Source organism: Notolepis coatsorum (genome assembly GCF_963971535.1).
Source record: "Notolepis coatsorum genome assembly, chromosome: 3".
In the NCBI taxonomy this organism is placed as follows: Eukaryota; Metazoa; Chordata; class Actinopteri; order Aulopiformes; family Paralepididae; genus Notolepis; species Notolepis coatsorum.
In genome coordinates, this window is record NC_140167.1 from 186895044 (window position 1) to 186914043 (window position 19000).

Genomic DNA, 19000 nt, shown 5'->3' on the forward strand with positions numbered 1-19000 from the left:
ACAGTACAGACCAGTATAACACAGTACAGACCAGTATAACACAGTACAGACCAGTATAACACAGTACAGACCAGTATAATAAAGTACAGACCAGTATAATACAGTACAGACCAGTATAATACAGTACAGACCAGTATAATACAGTACATACCAGTATAATAAAGTACAGACCAGTATAACACAGTATAGACCAGTATAATACAGCAAGAAGGTCCAGGGTTCGATTCCCGCTTGTGGACCAGGTTTCCATGATGCCAGTTACCCAGGTGGGGTATCTCCCAGGCCTTTCTGTGTGGAGTTTGCATGTTCTCCCCGTGCTCGCAAGGGTTCCCCCCCCCCCGATAGGATAAACCCAATGGAAAAACATGCACATCAACAATAGATCGCTAACGCTGTGGCGTCCTTGGCGAAGACGGACAGGAGCACTTGGATTGGTCCCCTGGCGCGGCTCACGTTGACGCCTGTCTGCTCCCGGCTGCCCTTGGGGGGGAAGGACGACGGGATGGGTTAATCGCAGATACGAATCGCATTCATGCATCGCATGCGTGCCGAATGATGACCTCTGAACTCATAGTTTTTGATTGACTTGGAATTATTCACTTATTAAGTAAGTATAATGTAAAAGCATAACTTAAGTACAACTTAAGATAATTAAGTAGATACAGACTCTAAACCACATTATGTTTTGAGTAAATAAAACTCATAGTTTTTGATTGACTTGGAATTATTCACTTATTAAGTAAGTATAATGTAAAAGCATAACTTAAGTACAACTTAAGATAATTAAGTAGATACAGACTGAAAACCGCATTATGTTTTGAGTAAATAAAACTCATAGTTTTTGATTGACTTGGAACTATTCACTTATTAAGTAAGTATAATGTAAAAGCATAACTTAAGTACAACTTAAGATAATTAAGTAGATACAGACTCTAAACCACATTATGTTTTGAGTAAATAAAACTCATAGTTTTTGATTGACTTGGAATTATTCACTTATTAAGTAAGTATAATGTAAAAGCATAACTTAAGTACAACTTAAGATAATTAAGTAGATACAGACTGAAAACCGCATTATGTTTTGAGTAAATAAAACTCGTAGTTTTTGATTGACTTGGAATTATTCACTTATTAAGTAAGTATAATGTAAAAGCATAACTTAAGTACAACTTAAGATAATTAAGTAGATACAGACTGTAAACCGCATTATGTTTTGAGTAAATAAAACTCATAGTTTTTGATTGACTTGGAACTATTCACTTATTAAGTAAGTATAATGTAAAAGCATAACTTAAGTACAACTTAAGATAATTAAGTAGATACAGAGTGTAAACCGCATTATGTTTTGAGTAAATAAAACTCATAGTTTTTGATTGACTTGGAATTATTCACTTATTAAGTAAGTATAATGTAAAAGCATAACTTAAGTACAACTTAAGATAATTAAGTAGATACAGACTGTAAACCGCATTATGTTTTGAGTAAATAAAACTCATAGTTTTTGATTGACTTGGAACTATTCACTTATTAAGTAAGTATAATGTAAAAGCATAACTTAAGTACAACTTAAGATAATTAAGTAGATACAGACTGAAAACCGCATTATGTTTTGAGTAAATAAAACTCATAGTTTTTGATTGACTTGGAACTATTCACTTATTAAGTAAGTATAATGTAAAAGCATAACTTAAGTACAACTTAAGATAATTAAGTAGATACAGACTGAAAACCGCATTATGTTTTGAGTAAATAAAACTCATAGTTTTTGATTGACTTGGAACTATTCACTTATTAAGTAAGTATAATGTAAAAGCATAACTTAAGTATAACTTAAGATAATTAAGTAGATACAGACTGAAAACCGCATTATGTTTTGAGTAAATAAAACTCATCGTTTTTGATTGACTTGGAACTATTCACTTATTAAGTAAGTATAATGTAAAAGCATAACTTAAGTACAACTTTATTAACAGATTGCAGAATGGGTATAGAGGTGTGATAGGTGTGATAGGTGTGAGAGGTGTGATAGGTGTGATAGGTGTGATAGGTGTGAGAGGTGTGATAGGTGTGATAGGTGTGAGAGGTGTGATAGGTGTGAGAGGTGTGATAGGTGTGAGAGGTGTGATAGGTGTGAGAGGTGTGATAGGTGTGATAGGTGTGAGAGGTGTGAGAGGTGTGATAGGTGTGAGAGGTGTGATAGGTGTGAGAGGTGTGATAGGTGTGATATGTGTGATAGGTGGGATCGGTGTGAGAGGTGTGATAGGTGTGAGAGGTGTGATAGGTGTGAGAGGTGTGATAGGTGTGATAGGTGTGAGAGGTGTGAAAGGTGTGAGAGGTGTGAGAGGTGTGATAGGTGTGAGAGGTGTGATAGGTGTGAGAGGTGTGATAGGTGTGATAGGTGTGAGAGGTGTGAGAGGTGTGATAGGTGTGAGAGGTGTGAGAGGTGTGAGAGGTGTGATAGGTGTGAGAGGTGTGATAGGTGTTATAGGTGTGAGAGGTGTGAGAGGTGTGATAGGTGTGATAGGTGTGAGAGGTGTGATAGGTGTGAGAGGTGTGATATGTGTGATAGGTGGGATCGGTGTGAGAGGTGTGATAGGTGTGAGAGGTGTGATAGGTGTGAGAGGTGTGAAAGGTGTGAGAGGTGTGAGAGGTGTGATAGGTGTGAGAGGTGTGAGAGGTGTGAGAGGTGTGATAGGTGTGAGAGGTGTGAGAGGTGTGAGAGGTGTGATAGGTGTGAGAGGTGTGATAGGTGTGATAGGTGTGAGAGGTGTGATAGGTGTGAGAGGTGTGAGAGGTGTGATAGGTGTGAGAGGTGTGATAGGTGTGAGAGGTGTGAGAGGTGTGATAGGTGTGAGAGGTGTGATCGGTGTGAGAGGTGTGATAGGTGTGATAGGTGTGAGAGGTGTGAAAGGTGTGAGAGGTGTGATAGGTGTGATAGGTTGGTATCTATGACCTGTGCCTGTATGCTAGCATGACACTGTTGGTATCTATGACCTGTGCCTGTATAGCATGACACTGTTGGTATCTATATGACCTGTGCCTGTATGCTAGCATGACACAGTTGACCTATGACCTGTGCCTGTATTAGCATGACACGGCTGGTATATATGGACTCCTCAGTCTCTAGTTTCATACCACTTCTTGCTAGCTTTAAATGAGAGAGAGAGAGAGAGAGAGAGAGAGAGAGAGAGAGAGAGAGAGAGAGAGAGAGAGAGAGAGAGAGAGAGAGAGTGAGAGAGAGAGAGAGAGAGAGAGTGAGAGAGAGAGAGAGAGAGAGAGAGATGTTAATAAAGTTATCAATCAATCAATCCGGGCCTGTGACGTCACTGTACCCATTCTGCAATCTGTTAATAAAGTTTTCAATCAATCAATCCGGGCCTGTCACAGTCACTGTACCCATGAATTCAATAAAGGAATATCTTATCTTATCTTATAAAAAATATATTTTCCACTAATTTCTATGTTTCAACATTACTGTCTGATGCAGTAACATTAGTGTGATGATGTCGGCATGAAAACATGCAACCTGCATGTTTCCCAGATAGCAAAAGACATTCATTAAATGTTGGATTTTGATCAGATTTGTTATTTTTGGTTGAGGTTGAAAAAGCTATGTTGACCTGTGCCTGTATGCTATAGCATGACACGGATATGGACTCAAGACTGTAGCACTCAAGTTTGACACTGTTTAACAAACAATCTTACTTATACGCATAGTTGTACCCTTCCTGCATGCTTGACAGAACTTGTAAGTCATTTTGGATAAAAGCAGCTAAATGACTAAATGTAAATGTCATGGATTTCAAAAATAGATATGAATATGAGACATTTCTTTCGTCTTTCTTTCATTCCTGATTTTTATTTTTATATTTTATTTAGGAGATACAAGATTGTTGGTTCCATATTCCAGCCCAGGTCTGGAATATTCATGCAAAATATTAAGTGTTCGATATTGGGTCAAGTGCAAGTGTGAGTTATAGTGCAGGTAAACATGGCGTCGCCATGCGTGCATGCATGCTGTGTGCAATTAAAATATTATGGCACACCGAAATGATGTTGTTTCATGCAAAATATTAAGTGTTCGATATTGGGTCAAGTGCAAGTGTGAGTTATAGTGCAGGTAAACATGGCGTCGCCCTCGTGCGTGCCATGCATGTCAAGCCGCATCTCCATTTTAGGTTTGTTTGCACATTATGTCCTATTATCGGGTTTGAGGGAGATTAATTTGGTTAGGTTGAGTGTCATGCAGGCGTCGCGTCCTCATGGCATGCATGGTCGAAGCCACATATCTCCATTTCTTTGAGCTTGTAAATTGATGTTTGTAATAGATATATATTTTTGACAAAAGGAGGTTTGAGAGAGATATTAATTCACGCTCTCATTCATCTCCGCTCTCTCTCTCCCTCCCTCCCTCTCTCTCTATCTCCTCTCTCTCTCTATCTCCTCTCTCTCGCTCTCTCTATCTCCTCTCTCTCGCTCTCTCTCTATCTCCTTCTGATTGATGGTTAAACATTCAAACTGTGAAAATTATGATCATGTTTTTGTAAGCTAATATATAGTATGAACTTGTTATATTGAGTTGTAAGTTATTCTGGTATATGTTTCATGGAGGTCTAAACGTTGTATTTTTTCCCTTGCCTTTCAGGTAGCAAGTGCTGCTGGGAAATATTCAAATGAGCCAAACAGTAAGCTGATTATTTTTAAATATAAAAACACATTTGTGAGATGGGACTGTATCGTTGAGACCAGAACATAGTTTATTAATCTGTTTCCACAGAGCTCAGTTTTTTCTCATAGTTCCAATATGGTAGTCTGGCAGTGTAAATTGTGTGCAGCTTCTTTGACTTCTAGAATACAGTTATTTAAACACTACAGACTGCAACACAGCCACTTTTCCAGAGTCAGTCCTCTTCCATGCCTCCATACTGATTGTATCTGTAAATTTAATACGCTAAATGCATTAAGTACTCATTTGTCAAGATATCATACTGCACAACTTAGCAGTAGACCAGAACAGAGTCTGAGCCCTGTGGTAATAAAATGCCCTTTGTGCGCATTTCGGGAACCCTTTTCTAAATCAATTTTCTTAAGTCATCTCAGAAAGCATTTAAAAAATAATGAAACAGTGACATGCCCATATAAGGATTGTAGCTATAGCACAAATGTTTACTCTTCATTCAATTGCCATAAAAACAGAGTACACCAATTAAGTCTTGCATCAGACTTAAAAGCTGTCGTTGTTGAGGATCCCCAAGACAGGATTTCTGAGGTCACTAGTGATTTGCATGAAGAATGTCCAGGCCAGAGCATAGAAGTGGTGGATGATGATGATCAATGTGACACTGACAATCTAAGAAATCAACTTAAAATGAACCTATCTTCCTTGTTCCTAAAGATGCAGGCTATCCTCCATGTCTCAAACACAGCTATTCAAGAAATAGTAGACCACTTGAATCAGGTCTTCTCCTTATCTCAGCCATTGATCAAGGAGTCAGTTAATGACATATTGCAGAGAAATGGTCACAATATTGCAGAACCTACACTGGATGAAGTTGTTGGCGCTGTCATGAACTGCAATGTTCTGTCTACATCTACCTCTGAAGGTGCAGAGTTGTGTTCAACCAAGCGCAGAAAAAGCTTTATGGAGCGCAACTATCCATGTGTAATGCCAGTAGAGTATCAGTTGGAGCAACCAGGACATACCAGCATGTATGTTCCCATCCTTTCAATGATTCAAGAGTTGTTTAAAAACACAGACATCCTTGACAAGATTACAGAACCAAATACTACATCTGGTCAATATGTGTCATGCTCTGATGGCTCCCATTTCCTTGAAAATGAGTTACTGTCAACAGGGAATCTCATCCTACCACTTTATACCGCTATATATAGATGATCTGGAAATTGCCAATCCGCTTGGCACATCACGTAAAATTCACAAACTTTGTGCTATATATTGGGTCCTTGCCAATGTGCCACCAAAATACCGATCAGCATTACACGCTATACAGCTGGCAATGCTGGTAAAAATGACAGACCTCCGTAGGTATGGATATGCAGCTGTACTTGCTCCATTGCTGCGTGATGTTCATACTCTGGAACAAGATGGTGTTTTCATTGAAAGAGTTGGTCAGAATGTCAAAGGCACAATCTGGTGTGTTTCTGCCGACAATCTGGGCGCTCATGGATTCGGTGGCTTTGTGGAGTCATTTAGAGCAGGCTATGTTTGCAGATTCTGTCTGGCCACAAGTGAACAGTTTCAAACAACTGAAGTCAGAGAGGGAGAGTTTTCTCTGAGAACCAAAGTCAGCCATGACCTGCATGTACAAACTGCACATGACACTTCAAGCAGCCATTTTGGTGTTAAAGGTGGCTGTGTCTTACGTGAATCCCTGAATTACTTTCATACAATCACAGGATTTCCTCCAGATATACTTCACGATCTTCTGGAAGGTATGGTTCCCGTGGAGCTTTCTCTCTGTGTTAAAGAGATGATTCGGCGAAAGTACTTCACTTTAGAGTATTTGAACGAAAAGATTGCATCATTCCCGTATCAGCACGCTGATAAAGTGGATAGACCTCACCCAATTCCCCAAACATTTGTTTCTCGAGGAACAATAGGAGGCAATGGGCATGAAAATGCCACTCTGCTCCGACTGCTTCCATTACTTGTAGGCAGTGTAGTACCAGTGGGTGATGCAGCATGGGCAGTTTTGATGGAGCTGAAAGAGGTGCTAGAGTTAGCATTGTGCCCATCATATACTGATGAAACCTTAGACTATTTTCAGTGCAAAATCAGTGATCATAGACAGGTACTATTAGAGGTTTTCCCTGCAGTTAAACTCCGTCCTAAACATCACTATGTGGAGCATTATCCCGCTCTAGTTAAGTGCTTTGGACCCCTGCTGCATGTTTGGACCATGCGATTTGAGGCCAAGCACCGCTTTTTCAAAAGAGTGGTGCATGACACTCAAAACTTCAAAAATATCTTGAAGACGATGGCAATCAGACACCAACACATGATGGCATATCATCTTGCTTCACCATCATATTTCAAGCCAAAAACCCAGGCATCCAGGGTTGACTCTGTTCTGGTTTCATCTCTACCAGCAGTAGCTCAGGTACACATTAGAGGACACACAGTTAGTGACACAATCTACCAGACATCAAAGGTAACCATTCATGGCACAGACTATGTCTGTGGAATGTTTCTCTCCGTCAGAGTCAGTGGTGGACTGTCTACATTTAGCCAAATAGAACAGATCTACCTTGTGAATAACGAGGTTTCTTTTCTGTGTCGAGACTATGACTCCTGGTATATAGAACATCTTAGGTCCTATGAGCTGTCAACCACACAACCACATCTGTCCATCTACCTACAGTCTGGTCTCAATGATACAGTCCCACTCTCAGCATACAAGATCGATGGTCTGCTGCTGCTGACTCCCAAGCGATTCATTCAAGTGAAACGGAACTGAGTCCAGCTAATGGTGAATAGTTATTTTATTAATCAATTATTGTGTCTTTATTCACTCGTTGTGTAATTGACCAGTTTATATTCTGTATAAGTTCATATTCTGTATATGTTAATAATGACGCTTTCTGTGTTGTGTTTATGATTACTCCTTAGGTCCTTGAGCTGCTGTCTGTCGACCGGACCACATCTGTCCACTGTCCATCTACCTGCAGTCTGGTCACAACGAAACAGTCCCACTCTCAGCATACAAGATCGATGGTCTGCTGCTGCTGCTGCTGACTCCCAAGCGATTCATTCAAGTTTCCATAGCACAATGGCAGCTGCCTCCCCACAACCCATGATCCTTCGTGTTGTTGAGCCAGACAGGGCTAGAAAATTAAAACTCAGTTCACGACCCGCCTCTGTTGATGCACTGATCACGATTATAAAAGAACAGTTGGAAATAGACCTTGACTTCAGTTTGCTGTATGAAGATCCAGACTTTGATGGGAAACTTACTTCCCTTGATGACATTACGGAATTGCCACAAAAAGCTGTTGTGCACATTTCACTTTCGCTCGACTCCAGCTCTCTCGCATCTACTGATATACTTTCAGATATATCATCTCCAGAACGTCTAAGCAGATGGCCTCCAGGTCCTTTTCCAGTTCCTACATTTGCATTCGATGTTGAGCTGAAACTTAGAGACGGAAACAACGAATTTGAGAAGAACAAGAGACACCTTAAGTTGACAAGAGACCTAAAGCACGACATCTTAGAAAAGCTTGCATCTACAATGTATGCTTTCAAGGCTTATCCAAGTGATAAAGAGATAGCAGTGGCTTCTGCGGCTCTTGTCGCCAAACATCCCTGCTTGAAGGAAGCAGGATCTGAGACCGGCTGCAATGGATGGAAGAACAGCATCAAATTCAAGATGGGCAATTTCAGGAACAAGCTGAGACGGGCAGGATGTGAGGAGGTCACTGTAAATGCTGGAAAAAGAGGTAGAAGCAATCCTGATGGCGAACCTTCACATTCCAACATTAAAAGACCCAAGCGAGCAGAAGTAAACTTCCTACCCAACTATCCCCAAGGAGAGGATTCCTTGAGGCTTGAGCAGTTGAGGCAGACAATTGCTGAAGAAGTCAAGAAGACTGAGAAGAACCTGCCCCTCATTAGAAAGCTGATGCAGACCACATTTGCCCTGCGCCGACAGACCATAGTGAAGTCCAGCCCACCAGTGAAAGAGCTCATGGACCTCTGGCCTGCTCTCAAAATGGAGTCTGAGGTAATATAGATCAGCTCTCTCTTTCCTGTGTTAACATTTGGCACATTCTGTGTGTTTTAAAGTGAAACTTGTGATTCTTAAGCCTGGTTTATATACTCTAGCGGCGCATCTGCGTGTGTTCTGTGCGCCCCCGCGAGCTAGTCATCAGCGACCGATTCCGCAAAGCATGTAATGACATGGTTGACCAGAAATCCCGCCGTCATGCTCTGAAGCCCAAACCAAACAAAGTAAGAGATCCACCAAGTTGAAGTGACTAATTGATGTTGATATACTATATTGTCCTGCTGTTTTTAAATATAGGTGTATGCAGAGTTCCAGCTGATTACCAACCAGAACCTGCCCAACACATTCTACGCTGAGCTTGACCGCCATCTTCCTCGACTGATGACGTTATTCAGACAGAAGGCGTCCAAAACTGGGAACACAGCAGATGCTTTGGCTCACATTTTAAAAATCCACGATGAACAGGTGAATAGATTATTATACATGTCATAGGTCGAACCTCTGTAACATTGAACAGGTTCAATGATTCAAATGAGCATTTGAATTTTACAATTAGTCCACCATTGTGTTTGCCATTTTTCTGATTGCATTAAAGATGTGAACATGTTATTTGTGGACATATCTGATTGGACTGTTTAAAATCCGCTTTGTTCAGTAAACATTTCCATATAATACAATTCTTTTTCTTCTTCTTAATCTTACATCTTAATAGGAAATCCATGATGTTCACACCAGGCGTACCACTGTTCTCCATGCCCTGCCTGTGTATCTGCATGAGGAAGTCGCTGGATTTTTCAAAACCTGCACAGTGAGTCAGAGTAAAAATAATTTACAGTACAACTGTATATTAAGTGAACAGTTAATCAAAATGCTAAGTATCAGTCTTCCTTCCTTCCAGGTCTCCCTTGTGAAAGAGATATTTGATCTCGACGGGACTAACCTGGTTAAATAAAAATAACCTTCTCACCAAAAAAAATTTTCTAACTAAAATATAAACAACTTACAAACACAACTCCATATACTTAGCGTTGTGCTGCACTTTGTAGAAACCATGGATTTATTTGTGATTATTATGTCTCTTTCATTCCTTCAGGACACGTCTGATGAGCCAGAGCTTCAGGGTGTTGCAGTGGCCCTCCTTACTTTCATCAGTGACGACCATGACACAAGTCCAGTTCACTACCAGCCTGTGACAATCTCTGTTGTCATTGAAAGTCACATCATGATCAGCCTCCCCAGATTTGGTGATTCCTTCCTGGTAATGTTTGGACTAATCTATGCACTACACCTCAGCTACCCCAAGGGACTTACCAACACTTTTGAATTCATTCAGAAGATTTTACTAGGTCTAGAAGCTGGTAAACTGTCGCCCAGGTTGCAGACTCTCAAGAATGACTTGATGATGCAATAATTTTTTTTTCTTCTGATTTTTCAATGGATCTTCTCCCCGTCCCAATTAGTCGTTGTGCCAATCCCCCCCCCCCCCCCCCCCCCCCCCTCCCCTACCTGGTGCTGTATGCATGTTCTCCTACGAGTCGGTATAAGGGCGTCCCGAGTCGATCGCACGCTTCCCCCGAGACATGCGCCGACAGCCAGTGACGTCTTTTCACTTGGCAGCGAGGGCTCTCATTGGTGAAGTGTAACGTGTTGGAGGGCACGCTATCTCCACCAAGTCCTGCCCCGCTTAGCAAGCGCCGAGACCTGACCTGTAGGCGTCGCTGTCCACAACGCCAGATTCCCACCCGCCAGCTTCCCCACCCCCTAATACTGCCGAATTGTATTAGTGTGAACGGCCAGCCAAGCTGGTGACAACGCAGGGAGTTGGATTCGAACACGCGAATCCAGTGTCTCCAGCGTTGGTGACGAACGCAATCTCCGCTACGTCACCTGACCGCTCTTGCATTAAACTTTTGAAGGTATTATTTTGACATGACAAGGAAATTAATACCTCACCCCACATCCTTCTTTCAGATGAGTTTCTATTCCTTACTGTAATCAGTGATCATGACACAAGTCCAGTTCACTACCAGCCTGTGACAATCTCTATTGTCATTGAAAGTCATATCATGATCAGCTTCCCCAGATTTGGTGATTCCTTCCTGTAATGTTTGGACTAATCTATGCACTACCCCAAAGCACTTACCAACACCTCAAAAGTGTGTCTATAGAAACTCATCTGAAATGTCTTGTCATGTCAAAATAATACCTTAAAAAGTTGCTGTACTACTTTGCAGATGTTCAGCCAAATAGGTCCAAACTACTCAATGTACCTTGTTCTTTATTTTTTATGTAATATGTTTACATTTGAGAGTTTTACAGTTCGAATTTTCTTAACCGTCTATAGCTGGCATTATTGTAATTTCATCCAAGTAAGTTTTAGAGTTGAAAGAGTTTATCAGAATCTCAAAGGCAACATCCAAGTCCCAAACGTTTGTTTCTCGAGGAACAATAGGAGGCAATGGGCATAAATGCCACTCTGCTCTGACTGCTTCCATTGCTTGTAGGCAGTGGTAGAGTTAGTGTTCTCAGTACAGAGTACAAGGCGATATACCAGGAGCCATAAACGCAACACAGAAGCGTTGGAAATTAATACCTCACCCCACATCCTTCTTTCAGATGAGTTTCTATTCCTTACTGTAATCAGTGATCATGACACAAGTCCAGTTCACTACCAGCCTGTGACAATCTCTATTGTCATTGAAAGTCATATCATGATCAGCTTCCCCAGATTTGGTGATTCCTTCCTGCAGTGGCGTCGCGTGGGTAAAATAACAGGGGAAGCCAAAAAAAATGTATTAAAAAAAAAATTATTAAATATTTTTATTAATAATTTTTATTTTTATTTTTTTTAAGTCAAGCAGTCACCATGTACACTACAGTATGGCTCGGCGGCCAGTCAAACGTTCTTTTTATTTATTTAACAGATTGCAGAATGGGTACAATACAGTACGGCTCAATACACACAATTGTATAAGGGGATGCAGACCAGAGAAAGACGTTTGTCTTGTTTACATCAGGGTCATTAATACTGCTGGAGCATTGGTTAATTTTTGGTCCGATTTTTCCTTGCGCGATTTTGCGCGCCGCGTGGGAGCAAATTCGAGACACATATTCGGTTGCAAAAAGGTGTCCCACGGTCTCCTCTATGGCCGTGAATATTTTCACGCGGATCGGAATCACGGCGCGCCCGTGGGACACTTTTCCGTTTCGGCGAGTTTATTCCACGCTTTCTGTTTTCCTTTTCTAAGCATTTTAGGGGCTACATGTGAATCAGTAAAAGTTGCGGGACGCCCAGATGTTTCCACGATAGAAAGCTCGCGTGGATCCCATAATAGGCTCACTTAATACAGCGTTTTTAAAATCACGCGACATTTTCAGGGTCGCGAGCCGACCTTTTCCCCTCGTTTTCGATGATGGAAGTGATTTAGGAAAAGCTTCGGCACGCCGAGAGGTCCCCGTGGATTTAATCTCGCGAGGATCGGGGCAATATTCGGCCCGTGGGAACAGTTACGGGTTAATACAATGTTCAGAGTGCAGAGGGGAAAATATGTTTTTTCCTCTCAGCCCCGTTTTAAACTTTTAGGGTGTGGCAGTCAGCTCGAATCTGATTGGCTAGGATCGGATTTGGACTCTATAATGCTGGAAGCCTGGAGAAAGAGACCTACCATCTGCCTCCTCTCCTGCTGCAGTGAGCATAGTGAGGCTGACAGTGTGTTAGAGGGAGTGAGAAGGAGAAGAGGGAGACATTTAAAAAAAAATATATATATATATATAACACAGATGAAAAAGAATGTAAACTATATTAATTTTTTTTTTTTTTTTTTTTTCATATTTCATATTTGATATTAATTCATATTTTAATATTAGGGAGGCATGGCTTCCGTTGGCTTCCATAAGGATTCGCCACTGCCTTCCTGTAATGTTTGGACTAATCTATGCACTACCCCAAAGCACTTACCAACACCTCAAAAGTGTGTCTATAGAAACTCATCTGAAATGTCTTGTCATGTCAAAATAATACCTTCAAAAGTTGCTGTACTACTTTGCAGATGTTCAGCCAATAGGTCCAAACTACTCAATGTACCTTGTTCTTTATTTTTTATGTAATATGTTTACATTTGAGAGTTTTACAGTTCGAATTTTCTTAACCGTCTATAGCTGGCATTATTGTAATTTCATCCAAGTAAGTTTTAGAGTTGAAAGAGTTTATCAGAATCTCAAAGGCAACATCCAAGTCCCAAACGTTTGTTTCTCGAGGAACAATAGGAGGCAATGGGCATAAATGCCACTCTGCTCTGACTGCTTCCATTGCTTGTAGGCAGTGGTAGAGTTAGTGTTCTCAGTACAGAGTACAAGGCGATATACCAGGAGCCATAAACGCAACACAGAAGCGTTATTATTAACATATACAGAATATGAACTTATACAGAATATGAACTGGTCAATTACACAACTAGAGTGAATAAAGACACAATAATTGATTAATAAAATAACTATTCACCATTACGTTTCACTTGAATGAATCGCTTGGGAGTCAGCAGCAGCAGACCATCGATCTTGTATGCTGAGAGTGGGACTGTATCCTTGAGACCTTGTAGGCAGTAGTATACTGCCCTGTCAAGGGCTAACCGCAGTAACTTGAAAAAAGTTAAAATTTAGTTATGAGTGAAATTGACCTTGTCAATAAATGTTTTATCTTGTGACCAAGTTTCAGATGTTAATGTCGCTCAGTTTTGGAGATATGGGGTTTTAAAAACTGCAGTAACTACAAAATCACACTCAAAACCCAGGCAGACCGCAGTAACTTCCAAACAGTGAAAAATGGCTTTAAAGTGTTTTGACTTGCCATCCAAAATGTGTTATAGGTAAATAGATGATAGTACCCAGATTTAACATGTATTAATGAAGTAATCTTTAGGCATACAAAAATATGACACAATTATTTTAATTAACCCCAAAAAAGCAGATATTGCACTCTGCTGCACGATTTCCTTAAATAATTATACAGGTAATGTACAGGCAAAGTGCAGTAACTTCAAATACAATGTTGTTTTCCCTCCAGCTTTCATAACTTAACCTAGCCATTTTGAAAATGAAATTTAATACCTGAATATATTGGAATGATGATGTTCCAAATAAAATGGCTAGGTGAAGTTATGAAAGCTGAAGGGAAAACAACATTGCATTTGAAGTTACTGCACTTTGCCTGTACATTACCTGTATAATTATTTAAGGAAATCGTGCAGCAGAGTGCAGTATCTGCTTTTTTGGGGTTAATTAAAATAACTACGTCATATTTTTGTATGCCTAAAGATTACTTCATTAATACATGTTAAATCTGGGTACTATCATCTATCTACCTATAACACATTTTGGATGGCAAGTCAAAAAACTTTAAAGCCATTTTTCTCAGTTTCACTGTTTGGAAGTTACTGCGGTCTGCCTTGACAGGGCAGTATAGTTAGTGTACTGTATAGTGTTCTTAGTACAGAGTACTGTAGTGTTCTAGTTATCATTCTGCAAACATAGCCTGCTCTAAATGACGGATGGTGCCTCTGACATTCTGACTAACTCTTTCAATGAAAACACCATCTTGTTCCATGATACATCATGGAGCAAATACATGCAGCTGCATTTCCATATGTAGGTATGTGCACTATTAACAGTATTGCCAGCTGTATAACATGTAATGTGGATTGGTATTTTGGTTCCACATTGGCAGGACCCAATATACAGCACAACGTTTGTGAATTTTACATGTGCCAAGCGGATTGACAATTTTCAGATAATCTATACATTTTATTCTGTACTGTACATAGATACACTGTGTTATCCCAACGGTCACAATAGTTGCCGTCAACATGTTTGCTCATTCTATGACCACACTATACAAATTTGAGTAATTCAGCCAGGATGTAAACGGCTCTGGTCATGTGCACTGCACATATTGAGACCCTTTATTATTTCAATATTTGCTGGAAATACATTGATACATCATTCAGTAACATTTTCAGAGCCTTATAAGAAACATTATTACACTATTGTGACCAGAGGGATTAAATGTGTAATATACATTACATTGTATGTACATGTATAACATGCATGTATTTATTTTCTATATATATTTTCTATATATATATATTTTCAATTTTAACATTGCCATAATGTTGGAGTGGGCAACACAATGTTTTTGTAAGATAAATAGATGTATACTCTTTGAATAGAAATAAATATAAAGAGTTTGAAGTTGTAACACAATGTTTTTGTAAGATAAATAGTTTCGATGAAGAACAAAACCTCCTAAATGCATACAAAAAAAGGGGAAAACTTCATATCTGCACTTTGCAAGGCACTAATACCTGGTTGGTATTGTTAACATATATAGTCCAAAAACAGTGTACGGTGTTTACAGTGTTATTGTACATTGCTAACATACAGATTATATATGTATACTCTTGTATACTCTTTGAATAGAAAAAAATAAAAGAGTTGTTTGAAGTTGATATAATGTGCTTGTGTAGTTATTTTTCTGTTAACTTTTTCACATGGATTTTAAAACTGAACCATAAGTTATAGTAACTGCAAATATTTGAGTTGATTAACTTAGAAATTTGAGTTGATTAACTTAACGACATTGAGGCCATCCATGGCCTCAATGTCGTTGAGTTCTGTTAACTTAATCACATGGATTTAAGGTTGAACCTTAAGTCACAGTAACTGAACATATTTGAGTTGCCTCCACTTGAGAACCTTAAGTCACAGTAACTGAACATATTTGAACTGCCTTAACTGAGAACTGTAAGTCACAGTAACTGAACATATTTGAGTTGACACCACTTGAGAACCTTAAGTCACAGTAACTGAATATATTTGCATTGCCTTAACTGAGAACTGTAAGTCACAGTAACTGAACATATTTGAGTTGACACCACTTTAGAACCTTAAGTCACAGTAACTGAACATATTTGAACTGCCTTAACTGAGAACTGTAAGTCACAGTAACTGAACATATTTGAGTTGACACCACTTGAGAACCTTAAGTCACAGTAACTGAACATATTTGAACTGCCTTAACTGAGAACTGTAAGTCACAGTAACTGAACATATTTGAGTTGACACCACTTGAGAACCTTAAGTCACAGTAACTGAACATATTTGAACTGCCTTAACTGAGAACTGTAAGTCACAGTAACTGAACATATTTGAGTTGACACCACTTGAGAACCTTAAGTCACAGTAACTGAATATATTTGCATTGCCTTAACTGAGAACTGTAAGTCACAGTAACTGAACATATTTGAGTTGACACCACTTGAGAACCTTAAGTCACAGTAACTGAACATATTTGAACTGCCTTAACTGAGAACTGTAAGTCACAGTAACTGAACATATTTGAGTTGACACCACTTGAGAACCTTAAGTCACAGTAACTGAATATATTTGAATTGCCTTAACTGAGAACTGTAAGTCACAGTAACTGAACATATTTGAGTCGACACCACTTGAGAACCTTAAGTCACAGTAACTGAATATATTTGAATTGCCTTAACTGAGAACTGTAAGTCACAGTAACTGAACATATTTGAGTTGACTCCACTTGAGAACTGTAAGTCAGAGTAACTGACCATATTTGATTTGACTTAACTGAGAACCTTAAGTCACAGTAACAGACCATATTTGAGTTGCCTTAACTGAGAATTGTAAGTCTTAGCCAACTGAAAACATTTGAGTTTATCAACTTAAAAAAATTGAGGCCATGTATGGCCTCAATTTTTTTAAGTTCTGGAAACTTATTCGGGTTTACAGTGCAGTACAGACCAGTATAACGCAGTACATACCAGTATTATACAGTACAGACCAGTATAACACAGTACAGGCCAGTATAATATAGTACAGACCAGTATAATACAGTACAGACCAGTATAATATAGTACAGACCAGTATAATACAGTACAGACCAGTATAATACAGTACAGACCAGGATAATACAGTACAGACCAGTATAACACAGTACAGACCAGTATAACACAGTACAGACCAGTATAACACAGTACAGACCAGTATAATACAGTACAGACCAGTATACTACAGTACAGACCAGTATAACACAGTACAGACCAGTATAACACAGTACAGACCAGTATAACACAGTACAGACCAGTATAACACAGTACAGACCAGTATAATACAGTACAGACCAGTATAACACAGTACAGACCAGTATAATACAGTACAGACCAGTATAACACAGTACAGACCAGTATAATACAGTACAGACCAGTATACTACAGTACAGACCAGTATAACACAGTACAGACCAGTATAACACAGTACATACCAGTATAACACAGTACAGACCAGTATAACACAGTACAGACCAGTATAATAAAGTACAGACCAGTATAATACAGTACAGACCAGTATAATACAGTACAGACCAGTATAATACAGTACAGACCAGTATAATAAAGTACAGACCAGTATAACACAGTATAGACCAGTATAATACAGCAAGAAGGTCCAGGGTTCGATTCCCGCTTGTGGACCAGGTTTCCATGATGCCAGTTACCCAGGTGGGGTATCTCCCAGGCCTTTCTGTGTGGAGTTTGCATGTTCTCCCCGTGCTCGCAAGGGTTCCCCCCCCCCCCCCGATAGGATAAACCCAATGGAAAAACATGCACATCAACAATAGATCGCTAACGCTGTGGCGTCCTTGGCGAAGACGGACAGGAGCACTTGGATTGGTCCCCTGGCGCGGCTCACGTTGACGCCTGTCTGCTCCCGGCTGCCCTTGGGGGGGAAGGACGACGGGATGGGTTAATCGCAGATACGAATCGCATTCATGCATCGCATGCGTGCCGAATGATGACCTCTGAGCAGGTCCTAAATTATTATAAATTATTATAATATAGTACAGTACAGTATAACACAGTACAGACCAGTATAATATAGTACAGTACAGTATAACACAGTACAGACCAGTATAACACAGTACAGACCAGTATAATATAGTACAGACCAGTATAATATAGTACAGTACAGTATAATACAGTACAGACCAGTATAATACAGTACATACCAGTATAATACAGTACAGACCAGTATAATATAGTACAGACCAGTATAATACAGTACAGACCAGTATAACGCAGTACATACCAGTATTATACAGTACAGACCAGTATAACACAGTACAGGCCAGTATAATATAGTACAGACCAGTATAATACAGTACAGACCAGTATAATACAGTACAGACCAGGATAATACAGTACAGACCAGTATAACACAGTACAGACCAGTATAATACAGTACAGTACAGACCAGTATAATACAGTACAGACCAGTATAATACAGTACAGTACAGACCAGTATAATACAGTACAGACCAGTATAATATAGTACAGACCAGTATAACACAGTACAGACCAGTATAATACAGTACAGACCAGTATAACACAGTACAGACCAGTATAACACAGTACAGACCAGTATAATACAGTACAGACCAGTATAATACAGTACAGACCAGTATAATATATTACAGACCAGTATAATACAGTACAGACCAGTATAATACAGTACAGACCAGTATAACACAGTATAGACCAGTATAATACAGTACAGACCAGTATAACACAGTACAGACCAGTATAACACAGTACAGACCAGTATAACACAGTACAGACCAGTATAATACAGTACAGACCAGTATAATACAGTACAGACCAGTATAACACAGTACAGACCAGTATAATACAGTACAGACCAGTATAACACAGTACAGACCAGTATAATACAGTACAGACCAGTATACTACAGTACAGACCAGTATAACACAGTACAGACCAGTATAACACAGTACAGACCAGTATAACACAGTACAGACCAGTATAATAAAGTACAGACCAGTATAATACAGTACAGACCAGTATAATACAGTTAATACAGTACAGACCAGTATAATAAAGTACAGACCAGTATAACACAATATAGACCAGTATAATACAGCAAGAAGGTCCAGGGTTCGATTCCCGCTTGTGGACCAGGTTTCCATGATGCCAGTTACCCAGGTGGGGTATCTCCCAGGCCTTTCTGTGTGGAGTTTACATGTTCTCCCCGTGCTCGCAAGGGTTCCCCCCCACCGATAAGATAAACCCAATGGAAAGACATGCACATCAACAATAGATTGCTACCGCTGTGGCGTCCTTGACGAAGACGGACAGGAGCACTTGGATTGGTCCCCTGGCGCG